This window comes from Notothenia rossii, assembly GCF_949606895.1.
Source record: "Notothenia rossii genome assembly, chromosome: 9".
In the NCBI taxonomy this organism is placed as follows: domain Eukaryota; kingdom Metazoa; phylum Chordata; class Actinopteri; order Perciformes; family Nototheniidae; genus Notothenia; species Notothenia rossii.
Genome location: NC_136907.1, coordinates 29,528,896 through 29,543,711, shown reverse-complemented (window position 1 = coordinate 29,543,711; position 14,816 = coordinate 29,528,896). Strand labels below are relative to the sequence as shown.

Here is a 14,816-nt window from a genome sequence, read left to right as displayed (position 1 = left end):
TGAAGAGAGAAACTATGGAGCAGAGAGTTCTCTTCCAGCCAGAGGTGATTTGTTGTACAGCAACACGTTCTCACTCCCAACCCGTCACATGTTGACGGACGGTCAGGGCCCCTCCCCGTCACCGACTTGCATAGAGCTCCCTGAACGTTGGTAATAGACACGTTGGGATCGCGGCGAAATGCTCTCCGCAGATCCATTCTCACAGCGTTTATCAACCTTTTTCTTACTCAATATCAAGCCACACTTATTGTTTTTACTTCTTTATTTGAATTGAATAATGTAGGACTTTTGTAGCCGTCAGTTATGGGGAGAGTAGGGGCTCAGAATACTGAAATCTGTATTGTTTCATCGTTTTTTCCTTCTAATTTTGTATTCTTTTCTAAACCACACAGTTATTTACTCAACAACACATAAGTATCCTTGTGTGTATTTATTTGTTTGATTAATAAACACAAGTTGGAGTCTGTCAGGACCGAGGGTCGGAGCAGCTCATTTGCTTAAGTTTAGAGAATTTTACACCCGGAAGTAAGTATTCTCTCCGCTTCGCTTGACAAACCCATCCATGGACGAAGCCCGAGATAGTCCTCAAGCTCTGATTGGATGTTTGAGTGTGCGCCGAGGGTTATGCCGAGCGTCGAACAGCACTTTGAAATGGGATGCAACCACGGCAGACTGTCCAAAACTGGTTTTGAACGGGTCCACCCCCTCCCCCACCCCCAGGAAAGCAATATATTAGTACTTTGTCAGGCTTAATATTTATACCCCCAAAGCTTTTTTCTTATTCAAAATAAGACCTTAACCTAAAGTATTCTTTAATGTTTAAATAAAGCCTTATTAGTTTGTCTGTCTGTGTCTCCTGTTAATATCTAATAATACAAATAATACATTTCAATAACGTGCTTTAACCACTAGGTGTCCCTTTCTATCAGCTGTGCACCGTTATGGTGTAAATATACCAATATACCGATTGGATCAAATATAAAAGTCAGCCGAATTAGTATTGATACTGCAAGGAGTTGACTGTCCGTCAACATGTGACCGGTTGGGAGTGAGAACGTGTTGTGTACAGAGTTATTGCAGTGGGCAGGAATGTTTTCCTGTGACAGCGGAGCTGCAGCAGTCTGTTGGAGAAGGAGCTCCTGTCTGTCCAGGTGGGGGGGGAGGGGGGTTATCTGTCTGTCCAGCTGCAGGTGGAGAGGATGGGTGGGGTTACCCATGATGGAACCAGAATAAGGTTTTTTTGGCTTACACGCCTTTCATCGTAGTGGAAAATGTTGTCATATGCAATATGTTTGGATATTTTCACCATTGAAATGCGTTTGATAACACTAGGTGCACTAGTGCCAAAGTTGTGGCCCTAACAAAATATCAGCTATTCATTTGTATGGCATCCAGAGCTTCCACATTTTAGGGAATATGTTTTTTGATTTAAAATATCATCAATGTCAAAAGCAATGGTTACATTGAAACCCTCCTATTGCATTCGTTTCCCCCCCTTACTTTGGTGTTTGCGGTCAAATTTTACCGGTCCTGTTTTAACTGCTATTACATTAACACAAAAACCATGAATCATCACCAAATTTCATTCATTTCATCAACATTGTATGTTGAGTTGGCACCTCAGCTCAAAACATACAAAAACACAGAAGAATAGAAAGTTAACCCATTGAAATGATATGAAAGCAGTGCTACAAACTACAATTCCCATTAGATACGCGCCCAACAATCGTTACGAAGTACACAGAGCTGACATATTTGTAGTTCTTCCGGCGTGTGTGCGTGGACTAGTTCGACTTGTCTTGCGTTGACGGCCGTATAGGCTCCATTCCCTTTCAGAAATCCGTCAATCGGGCGCGATCCGAAACCAAACCCTGTGTTAAAAAAAATATAAAATACAAATTTGCACTTTTGCCTCCTTAGCAACGGCAGTATCGTTTGGGTGGTGATCTGAGTTCGGGTACCGTATCTGTGACGTGACAAAGGGTCACCGTGACAACGTGGTGATGAGATGTGGATAACTTTCCAGATAAAGACCATCCTGATACTCGAGTTGTGGTTTTCAATAAGTGAAAAAGAAAATGAAAAGTAATCACTACCATTTTAATATCTCAAGCATTTGTCCCCAAAAGCTTTCAAATGTAGTAGTAAAACCAGTGATCCAGATCAGGATCATTTTAATTAGGCCTATAATGAAATGATATAATAATAATACATTTTATTTTTAGAGCGCTTTTCTGAAACCCAAAGACGCTTTATATGCAAGCCTACCTCCAAAACGTTATACTTCGGAAGTTAAACAAATTAGATAAGGCAGTGGATGGCAAAGTACCAGATTTCACACATGAATATGCTTAAAATAGGTTATGGTGTTCCTATCACTGACAATGAAATCATGTAGTATTTCAACTGTAATTTCCTAAAGAGTCAAATGCATTTTGGTGGAGGTTTTCATCTTATTTCTAATAGAAACATATTAAATATGACTCAAATGGAGCATATAAACAAGAGAACAAACGTGCAAAAACAAAACTGGTGTTCAAATAACAGATTTTATTTTTATGCATTATCCCGGAGAATTCTTCGGCTGCCAGGAATGAGCCCACTCCTTGCCACTGAAAACAGAATGGAATAATGTTAGTTACAGTTACTGGTTTCGTCTTTCCGAAAAGCATAAACCATGTGTGAAGCAAACATCTTATAACTCAATTTATATAAGTAAATGTTTCATTTACCATTTAGAAAAAGTGAACATAGAAATGAAAACAAATGTTCTAACAAACAATAAAAACAAACAAAAACACATACATTAACAACAATGAAGTTAAAGAATAATTTGTTCCTACACTACTTCAGCTGCTTCAGAATAACAGCAGTGAAATATATAAGAGGACTGGTGGTAGACTTGGATGTTTTGCATTTGTTAAATATCATGTGTTTGTTCTCCAACATGGGACTACATCAGATGACATGAAGCCAAGTAACTGGAAGATATATACCATACTGGACAGGGCTCCCACTCCACCAACATTTCTGCTTTTGCCTATCAAGAGAAGAAAACAAATCTCTAATTTTGGAAAGACCAAACGCATATTAGCTATTTAGCAAACAATTGTGTTGGAAGTTTTTAAATCATAAAGCACACCCTATGCATTACTTTTATTCCCGTCTAACCTTTCTCATTCTTTCTTTCACTACACTCCTGATGGGGAAAGTTTCTAGGCGAGTGTGGTAGGAGCAATCTGTGAACATCAAAGCAGGTTCCACATACAGTATTAGTCATGTTAGAAATAAAATAAATACAACTATGAACACTTAAGTAGCAACCAGACTTGCACGATGAAAAATGACCACACTGTTATCACTGGTCAAAAGTTACTGTATACATCATTGAAATGGAACCAAGCTGCTCTCAGTCCTAACATGGGATGCTTGTTTGAATGGCCATACCACTGCTGAGCCTGAGATGACCAAAGAAAATACTGCACTGCTGCTTCCTTTACTGCCTAGCATTCTCATCACCACCTTATCAACTATGACTGTATGTATTTTAGTCTACTTAGACAATTAAAGCCCTTTGGATTTTTGGATAATGTATCAGTTATAGTTATTAGTCACAATATAGCATTGTTAACTCACTGAAGAAGCATCAATCACTGCGTTTACATGCACTTTGCTAAAGTAGATGTCGATAGATTTATTAGAATACCAATCAATTCGACTCATGCAAATGTTTATAATCAGTCAAAATACTTAATACTGTTAATATACCTGACTTTTTCTTTTTGCGTCTAGGACCAAGTACTGTGTCCCTCACGGACCCTTTCCTTACAGCTGTGGGTTGAAGAGGAAATATTACTATATACATACAGTACACCAAGTTAAGCTTAAACTCAAGTTTCAAAATACATCCCAGAAATGCAGCATCACATGATGCAATAGGTGCTAGGTACAGATATTTTTTTGTTATTGCGATTTAATTGAGGTTGATCTATGAAGTCTAGGTGTTTTGTTGTCTTGCCTATATAATTGACTCCATACTTTATGTGTAAGGAATAGTTTGATAAATCTTAACATGTTGTGCTGTAACGTTAAATGAATCTAACTTTGATTCAAAAACCTAAGTTTATTCCCCGTATGTTCATTATGGGACAGTGTCGTATCTAAATGCAGTTCTTGAGTATAAAGTTTAAATATGCTGCATGACGTTGTTGCATGAGTTGCTTCGAAGTTTACCCCTATGGTCAGGGATTGCTTTAGGTAGACCACAATATTAATGATATCAACCTCTCGTACAATTTATGGACATGACTCATGAGCCAAATCATTTTGATGTAATTGACCTACTGCCCAACGCTACAATGTAAGACCCTTTCTGTGTGTAAACCAAATCACATAGGAGTTTTATTTTGTGATTTATCAAATGTAAAGTAAGCCTGCTGTTGCTTTGCCTTTTTGTGTGAAAAAGGTATAACCATATAGTAACCACATGTCTGTTCAGGAATGAAAGACTGTATTTTTCTAAACGTTTAATATTTATTTATATCCGAGTACCTAAGGATATACACATACCCAAGTATCCCATTTTCCTTTCATATTTATGAAGTTGTAGTTGAAATTGTTATTTAGATTAAGCTATTGTTGTTATTATTATTTACCTATTGGAACAATCATTATTCCCAAAAATGCAAGAAGTGCAATTAGGTGTTTTGAGATATTGTAGAAGCATGACTTGTCAACAAGTTACCTACAATAATTTTTTAGGAAAATATCGGAAAACACTCTTGACTTTTATAAATATAAAAGCTGCAAATCTCAGAGAACAAATGTCACTGTGTGTGCTGTGTGCTGTGCATGTGTGACCATTAAAGAGGGTTTCATCCCTCCCATTCTATCTATCTATTTTATTACCTGGCCCCTCCGTGGTGGTAGCCTGTCTCACATCATCCCGCTGGGGCTGCTCCTCCTGCCCCACCTCTATGATGGTGCACTGCTTCACGGGGGGGGGTCTTCAGCACCTCCACCTGCACGGTGCTTGTCTCTGGCACCTGGCTCTCTGTGGTCCCTGCCTCCTGCCAGTTGTTTTCTGGTTCAGATGGGTCACAGGGTGTGAGGTTCAGCGTGACTGTCTCTTCCTCAGGATCTTCCGCAACCCCCTGGCCAGTGGAGTCCTGTGTCAACCTGTGCAAGTTAAACAAATGTTGGTCTTGACTTGCTTAAGACAAAGAGGTTAACTCATATATCTAGAAATAAGAAATACAGCGTGCTTAAGGTATGTTTCCAGACAGGGTCAAAAATATACTCGTCATGTCATAGGACTGTGTGCAGTCAAAGTTAATAGCAGAGAAATAGTGGTATTTATCCAGTCAACCATTTATGGTTTTGTTTTTGCGATATTATTCTACCGATTTGTGTCTACATTCCATGTGATGTGACATGTCAATTTGTCGGTAGACAACATATAGACGTGTGCATGTATGTTCCCTTACATTATTTACATCCACACATTTTGTTCAGAATTTATGAGACTGACGCAAACGTGTTTTGCATAAGTGCAATCAAATAAGTAGCAAGTCGCTTTGGATAAAACATAAATGTAATGTAAAGGGACCTCTGGATGCACTGGATAACTGCTTTTGTTTACAACCTGAGAAACATGACCTTAATACAGAACTGCCAAACTGAATATGTGGTCAACTGGGATCGTCTTCATGTATTGTGCTTTTACCATTAACCTCAAAATATTTCTCCCTTTTGGGTGTTGATAAAGGAAACCGTTTAGGAACGTTTTGCTAAAAGGAAATTGCTTAAGGGATGGCTCAAGCCTTAACATACATTTCAGTCATCAAACCTAACTACCTTGACATTAACAACTTTACAACTTTCAATTTGTATACAATGAATGCGCAAGTGGTAGCACAATACCCCAAAATGGTTTTTCAAATTCACGTAAACTTGCCTAACTATTTCCTGATAAATAACAGTTAAATGTCCACAAGTCCCCTCTGCAGAGTAAGCCATGTCTCATTAGACTACATACTCAGTGTTTTAAAATGTATTTATTGTATGTAGTTTGCTAAAATAATAAACAGTCAAACGTTGTCCATAACCCTAAATATTTTGCAATTACTTTCAACTTTTGTAATACTTTGCAGCTAAAAATAGTGACAGTTAACAGGTAGAAAGGATGTTTGTTAGTTGTCTCACAAAAATATAGTTTGCCAAACCCAAATAAATGGCTCGAATGACTGCTTTCTGGCTGTATCAAAGGATAAATACTGGATCAAGCTGTTGTCCCACAAGATTTGGATGGATTGAAAACAGTCGCTGTAAGTTGTTGTTAACTTAACTGACTTTATTAAATTAGTTGATCCAAACTCATTCCATATAACTGTGTTGGATATAAGGAAATGTTAAGCTCTCCATTGATACAAACATTTTGTGTACACAATACTGTGAACTGTGAAGATATAGTGCAAGCATCTCACCTTCACAAAGGTACTCATAAAAAGTGCCTATCTTGTCAAGGTAATCCTGGGCATAGGCGGTCAGTGTGCAGCGAGGGGTTAGGATTTCACATTTGACGTCCTTCTTCCTGGTCTCCTTGCCAAGAAGCAGCACTGGTTTAAAGCCAATGGCATGGAGTTTCTCAAGCTGTAATGCCAAAATAATATATTTACTGTTTAAAGAAATGGAAAGGAAACATCAACAACAACTATATAACTACAACTATAACATTACTGATGACAGCATCTAGTTGTATGCAATTCATAAACCTAGATGCTGAGTTAAGCTTTTGCAGAATCATGTATTTACCAGGAAGGGTTACACAGTAGAAGCAGAAAATATTTTATAGACAAACACAAAATACAAATAAATCAGTATCCTGAGTCCCAGTTCAAACCCTGATAATCTTAAAGTTAAAGTACAATAAGATACAAATGTGTGACCACTCAACAGTTAACACTTACAATGACTATTGCATAATAAAAAATGTAACACAATCCAAGCATAGCTTGACACTGTTGAAATTGAAATTGCGTGCTACGATGTAAAACGTTCCCGTATGTTGTGGCTGCAGTCCTAAGACTAATATAGAGTAGTAACATACAATTATGTAGTCTTATTAAAGGTGGGGTAGGTAAGTTGGAAAAACCGGCTCAAGATACACTTGTTGTTATATTCCATGGAATGCTCTTAACATCCCGATAGCAATGAATATCTTAAGTGCTTTGACAAAAAATCCATAAAAAAATGTCATCTGTGGAAGCCGTAATACTGTAAAAAGCACGACCAATCATCTGAGCCGGCCCGGCTAAAGTAACTGGATGGCCTACCTGCCTGTCAGCCTTCCATCTGTGCACAAACTTATCTCGTGCCCTCATTGGTCATGTGCGCATTCGTGTGTGTTGGAGGAGGGGCTCTATAAGGAAGTGGCCGATTTTCTCCGGTTGTGTATTTTCAAATTCTAGCGATCTCGAGCCGGTTTGTCAAACTTACATACCCTACCTTTAAGGTCTAAAAGTGTGTACATAAGCAAAAATGGATCACAACATGGAAGTGAAGGAAGTGCTCTGTTTATTTAAATGTGTAGTTAAATTAAAATAGTGTCCCTTGGCTGTGAAAGTTAAGATAAGAGTAGTTTTAAAATTGAAAGAAAAGAGAATATTAAATAATCCCTTTGCAGTAATATCTATATTTGAAGTTGATATCAAAGTGTATATTGGTTAATAAGATACAAACATCATTAAGAAATAAATGTATATAAAAACAACATTCAACTTGATCCTGGCCCAATACTTGGCAAACAGTCAGGGTCCGTCTGTGTCAGTTCTTTGGTGTCAGCTTGGTGTGTCCGTGCCTTAACATACAGTAAAAAGTGTACATACCAAGACAATGGCTTCATCCTTGATGGAAGCAATGTTGTGGTTCTTCTTCCGCCCTGACACCCAACCCCCTCGCTTCTCATCAAACCTCTTGAGCTTCTTCTCAAGGCGCGGCTTTTTTGGCTGCTCCTTAAGGCAATGTCCACAGATCTTCTGTGCACAAAATCAAATGTTCTGACAGAAGGGACATGTCTTTTTTGTAGACCCACCTGGCATGATTAACACGGGATTACAAACAAACAGACAGATTGACAAACACAGGAAAGTAGAGAAGTACACAGCATAGATAGAAGGGTGAATAAGCTGCGAATGGATCTGGCCCTTCCTACATCCAGGACATGGTTAAACCGTACACCCCAGCACGTGCACTCCGCTCTGCATCAGCCAAACAGCTCGCTGCACCCGCACTGCGAGGGGGACCCAAGTTCCCGTCAGCAAAAACACGTGGGTTTGCTATCCTGGCTCCAAAATGGTGGAATGAGCTCCCCATTGAAATCAGGACAGCAGATAGCTTACACATCTTCCGACGCAAACTGAAAACTCATCTCTTTAGACTCCACTTCGAGCGATAGAATTACTAACAAAGCACTTATATACTAATAAAGGGCTGGCTTTCTAAATGCCAGTTGAGTAGCACTTGAAATGTTTGGCTCTATGAAACCTGATGTACTTATATGATTCTGTTTTCTTAAAGGTTGTATCTTCCTGGTCGAATGCACTTATTGTAAGTCGCTTTGGATAAAAGCGTCAGCTAAATGCAATGTAATGTAATGAATAAAGAAATAGATGATAGATAAAAGAGAGCTAGATAGGGAGATAGGGAGATAGGTTGAGTTTTGCTCTTAAAAGTGCCGTTGGTTTTATGATGGTGTAGATCAGTGTATGGGTTTGTGGTGTGGGTACGGGAGCTGCAGGAGAGAACAGAAAAAGTGAATTATGTACAGGGGTGCACATAAGTGGTACGCAGGTACGCATGCGCGGCAACAATCTGAAATGCGTACCGTCACTTGTGTCACAAAGCGCATTTGCGTACCGACGTACTTGTGAAGCTTTTCCAGAAGGCGGTTAGATCCCCGGACGACAGTCGGTTTCCGTGTGCACAGACAGGGCTGCTGTTAACGTCGGCCTGTACAGCAGCACTGCGCTAAAACAGCTGATCACAACGTTCACACGCTCTGTGGTCGTCGTCGTCCCCCCCCCCCGTTGACATTCGCGATACAGAGGGCTTCATGGGAACTTTGAGGGGAGCCAGAAGTTGGAGTACCAGACACTGACTCCAGGTACTCATCTGAGTACCTCACTGAGAAAGTTGTGTGCACCCCTGATTATGTAGTGAAACTAGTTTTTTTAAATGCACATTGTGACGGTTTAACTTCTTTAGACAGACTGAGTTCATTTACGTGTTTCCTGTTTCATACGCGTAACAAGCACATGGACGTGGACTATGCCCCTCCCCCCCAAACATATATTAAAATGTCGGCCAGCATTAGTACTGTCATGTGTAAAACAAAAGCGATTAAGATAACGTATAACTCACACTTTAACACCGACGTATGTAGCCGTAATTAAGACACATATTTTTCACACACCACTTATTTATGAGCTGATATAAATGTAGCTAAACTAGTTTAAGCTTATGTTGAACGTGAGCTAGCTAGCTAGCCGCCCGCAAGAATAATTTCACATTAATGTTGCTTTGCTGATTATGGCGAAAGCATTTCTCAGACTTAGAACAGTTCAGTATGTATGATGAACCATGCGAGTAAAGGCTTAAAAAAAAGCCCCAATTATTAAATCTAAGCAAAACATGTATCAGACTTTAGTGACCCAACTTACTTTGTCAGAGGATGGATCGCAATGCCGGTGGCAGCGTCTTTGGCCAATAGGTGGTGCTCTGAATGATGTAATTTCCTGTACCGATTATACAATAAAATATTAATACATTTCCTATATTTCTACATGATAACTCTTTAATAACCTAAGTAGCTTACGGACAAAAACAAAAAAGTATATATTGCCTTATAAAATGCAGAAAAGTTTAAACATCTAACATGATAATAATAAATAAAAAATAATGATATCTTAAACCAAAATAAATAAAATGGAAAATTAACTGACAAACACAATTTAACATAAATGAAACAAGGATTAAAACAAGGATAAGTTTGACTCAATGTTGTGTAAAGTACACGTTATGGTTAAAAAAAAAAGAAGAAATTATTTTTTTTTTTTGAAAATAATACAGCTTCCAGCTTCCCGAGACACGAAGAGGAGACACGAACAATTCTTCCACTTGAAATGCGTTTAAACTGTGTCAGAGAGATGTTTAATTGGTTCATTTTAATTGGTTAATAATTGGTGTTTAATACTGGCAACTTCTAATTGTTGGGGGGGGGCGGCGTTCGATCCGGTTTCGATTCCGTAACCTTGGCGCACTGCCACTTCAACATCCAATACCGACTTGAAGTTCAATCACGGGGACTGTAGTCCTAAACGATAGCTGGGGATTATGGGTAGTGTAGTGTCTTCGGCCATCCTAAACTCGAAATGTCCCTTATAGGCCTACGTCTGTTTCCGGTTATTTTTATTTTGAAATTCAGTTCCTGAAGGACGGCAAAAAAGCCAGAGATCATAGAATTAAACAAATAAATAAAAACAAGGATAATTGTGTGTTATTGTTGACTAAATAACAGTGTGTTATTTTGAAAAGAATAACAAATTAGAAGGAAAAATGAGCCCCATTTATTTTCCTCAAAGACAGCAACAAAAGTCCGAAATGATACGATTTTAAATAAAAGCAATAATCGTGGCTTGATATTGAGTAAGAACATGTTTTTATGAACCACACAGCTTCCGGTCTTCCTATAACACGTAATACCGTGAGACTACCAACAGAAATACATTGCTTTTAAAATCGTGCTGTGCAACACGAAAAAAAAGGGGAAAGACTACCAATAGAAATACATTGCTTTTAAAATCGTGCTGTGCAACACGAAAAAAAGGGGAAAATCGTGTTGGTGAACACGAATCAATAGATTAAAAATCGCGTTGGTGAACACGAAATGCCGTGAGACTGGGTTGGTATAATATACAGGGATGCAAACTCATCAGGTATGAAAAACGTGACAAGTGCAATATCTGAGTAGCCTACTCTTCTACTCAAGCACAAGATCTGAGCACTCTTTGAACATAATATTTTAGCATTTTGCAAATGTTTAGCTTGTCTGGCATTTCCAATGTTAAGTTAGCATTTATGCTAACGGTTAGATTGTCTAAGCCGATTTCAATGTAAAGTTAGCATGTATGCTAACGTTTAGCTTGTCTATGGCATTTTCAATTTTAAGTTAGCATTTATGCTAACAACAGCTGTAGTCTGTAATCCACTGTAAGCTCATAAATCTTTTTGTATTTATGTTATTTACCTAATTAATGATTAATGATTCATTGCTTGTTATTGTGACAACACAAGTCAAACTCACCAAAAGGTATACATTTGTGTTTTTAATTCTGTATTTCATTAAAGACACTAAACTAAGGAGCTAAGTGCTACCAGCTAATCAAAGAGCTAAAGATGTTGGATTATGGCTGCTTGCACATGCGCAGTTCAGCAAAGTGTGTGTGGAGATTGGAGGATGGAATGTGTGTGTGGGATGCAGTACCTGCCTTGGCCAATAGAGGCCGATACTGATTTACCTCCTGTTAGCACACTTATACACACTAAGTCGGTAAAAGTGATTTTTGGGGACAACCCTGAAAACTTCACAGGGCATAGTTCTGACCTTCATTTTAATGAATATGAGGCGTGACTGGGCTGTCTGATGCATGGCCACACAATGTAATAATGACACACACACACACAGACACACACACACACACACACACACACACACACACACACACACACACACACACACACACACACACACACACACACACACACACACACACACACACACAAGTTGTTACATTTAATAGTAGATTAACGTTTAAAATTAATTTAATTTCAGCCTACAATGAATGGTCACATTATATGATGGGAGGCTTACCGGCAGGGCTCTAGAAGGGTCTCCAGTCTCTGGATTTTGTCCCATTCTGGTGGCGTCAGCATAACAAGTTTATGCTGCTGTTGATCCAGGGTTGCTTTTATTGCAGCTTGGTTGCGGTTCAAGCGCTTGACCATTTCCAACGTGGAACGTCTTGGATCAGTGGCTCCTGCTTCAGTCCGAGTGCCCCTTGTTCTGCTTGCAGCTCCGCTGTGTTAAGCCGGGCTGTGATCACCTCATTCACACCAACGGTGTTTCAGGGCCGGTTCGGAGATGGAGCTTGAAAAGCACGGGGTTTTCCTCTTCACACCGCAGCAGCCTCTTAGCTCCGGAATCCGGTTCATTTCGAGCACCAAAAAATTGTCCGGCCAGAGCAAAAGCACTACATACGTCACGCTTACGTTGAGGCGGGGGCAGGGGAAGGGGCGGGATCAACTCCTGAACAACAACAAAAAGCAGGCGTTTTATCCAGTTTGTACACAACGACGGAGAAACTTAACAAGCAGCAGTGGTCAACTGAAGAGACCAGCTACCTACTGGGAATCTGGTCTTCCGAAGAGGTACAGAAGAAGCTGGAGCACAATCGGCCATTGTTGTTGTTGTCGGTGTCAGCTGTGAGGGGTTTCCGCGCAGTTTGGCTTTATGAAGCAGGCACGCAAACAGTTACGTCATGACGCAAATGATGACGCAATGACGCAGCACCAGTCAGACTCTGGCAGTGTGAAAAGAGCCGGAGCTAAACCGAAGAACCGGTTCTGAACCTGAAAAGCTCTAGCACGAAGCTTGAACCGGAGTTGCGTTGGTGTGAATGAGGTAACAGTGATGCTTCTCTGTAAGATGTGAGCAATACAGGGCATGTAAGGTAGAATACGAGCTGCAGAAATCATATTGCGCGCACTGTCAGTCCCTATGGTTGCAACTTTCCCTTCAATTTTCCACTTCATGCTACAGTTTGGAACTGTTCTGCACACGCCTCTGCAAAGTGATGTTCTTCTGTTTTCATTACAGTTAGCGCAAAGGATTTCAATTCCCATGTCTCAGTGATTTGAGGTCCCAGGTAATTGGTGTTACTCACTGACGTCCAGTGGTGTCCTGTCAGGGCGACATAATCCGCTTGAGCTACAGCCTCTTTTTTTCTCCTTTTCAGTGTCATAGAGTTTTTGGATTCTAGTCATTATTGTGCCTCTTGATGGTGGCTTGTAGGATGTTTCGAGGGACGCAACTTTCAAAACATAGGCGAAGCCCTTGTCTTCAACGATGCTAATCGGTCTACAGTCCTTTGCAACCCTTTTGGCAATTGTGTTGGTTAATTTATCCGAGGTGGACTTGCTTACTGGCCTGCGTTCATTCAGGAAGGTCTGACGCAAGCCAGGTGTTGCACTGGAAGTGGAAGCCCAAACAAACGCATGCTTAGCGTTGAGATGGTACTTTAAACTTGAAGAGCTGCGGTGGAACTGAAACCCCTTCTTGCAGTGCGTGCAAATAACTATTTGTTTATTTATTGTTCCATCTTTGTTCTTTCTGAACTCAAATTCCCCATCCAGAGGGCCAACCTGTTGTTCTAGCTCCATGTTGTTTACATGCATCCGCCCCGCTGGAACACTAGAGCGACGTCTAGTGTGTTGGTGGGATGTATGGGGCAGGCCATTCTGCGCATGCGATAAATGCGTTAAATATTTTAACGCAATTAATTCAAAAAATTGAATTACCGCCGTTAACGCGATAATTTTGCGGCATTAATATATATATATATAAACATATATGTATATATATATATATATATATGTTTATATCTTGATATAGGAAATAAGATCTTACTTTCTTTTGAAATGCAAGTTTACTGAAAAGTATTTTAATTACTTTCACAAGATGTTAAACTACTAAAAGGCTCTGTACTGTACCTACAAGTATTCATTAACTTTAAAACATTAATATTCACCTTCCACTCCACAAACTCCAGCAAGTAAACACCAGGCCTTTCTGATGTTGTCCTTGTAGAAATTATGGGTTATTTCGTATAAAATCGTTTGTTTTTCCACTTCCATGATGAAAAGCTCGTCGTCCATTGTGCGTGTCGTAGTGAAGGTGTAGTGATGTGAAGGGGGGTCTGCAAAATTACTTTATTTGGGGGGGATGCGCCTGGGCCGGATGCTCTGAACGTTCCACTTCCTGCCTGTCAAAAATAGGATTCATCCTATTTTTAGAGAAGCCCTGCGCCGAGGCGCATCTGGGACGCTTCTGAGACGCTTCTAGCCGCGTGTGGTAGAATAGCACCCATTGACTAGAGTGGCTGCGATCGCTGCGATTGCTGCACACAGAGGCACGGGAAGGTATTTTGAGTGGGGGTGCTGAGGTGCTGGACTCCAGTGAACACTATTACGGGCACTATAGAGCACGCACACAAGCATTCCCCACACGCAAACACACAGTACACCCGCGACTGTTACAATGAAGGCTCGATAATCAGCTCACGGCATATAGGCAGGGGTAAAGTGCTATTTTTTACGAGTGGGGAGCGAAGATTTTTTTTAAATATTGAAGTTAAAAGCATCAATCTGGTGCACTTTGAGAGCAACATTAAGAGATCTATGGATACATCTCTCAACACCCAGATGAAACACAACTGTAAGCAGATGTTCTTTTTCTGTATGGATATTTTTTATGGATATAACTGTATTCTTGTTTTACTGCCATATAGTATTTCATAACTGTTTTTCCTTTATTCTCTTATTTTTTTTATAACTATAATGATCATATGAAGGTGTGCCGTGGAAATAATCTTTTGAATAATTTGTGACCAAATCGTTTTAGACCCACTGAGATAACTTAGACTAAATGTAACTATCTAAACACTCAGAGAGTCCTTCAGCTCACCTGAGCCTCTCAGTCT

The 14,816-nt window shown here is 39.8% G+C and overlaps 1 protein-coding gene and 2 long non-coding RNA genes across 3 annotated transcripts in view; all 3 read right to left on the bottom strand.

The window, feature by feature from the left end:
- LOC307019435 (uncharacterized protein) overlaps positions 1-14,816 on the bottom strand; it is a 199,019-nt gene that overhangs the window by 110,635 nt on the left and 73,568 nt on the right. The window lies entirely within an intron of this gene.
- Positions 2,536-3,158, bottom strand: LOC307018215. Its single transcript, XR_013802371.1, has 2 exons — positions 2,997-3,158; positions 2,536-2,612 (listed from the first exon to the last, which is right to left on the bottom strand). It is a non-coding gene; the product is annotated as an uncharacterized lncRNA (long non-coding RNA).
- Positions 3,171-8,676, bottom strand: LOC307018214. The gene is made up of 5 exons (XR_013802370.1): positions 7,887-8,676; positions 6,486-6,651; positions 4,909-5,178; positions 3,769-3,831; positions 3,171-3,239 (listed from the first exon to the last, which is right to left on the bottom strand). It is a non-coding gene; the product is annotated as an uncharacterized lncRNA (long non-coding RNA).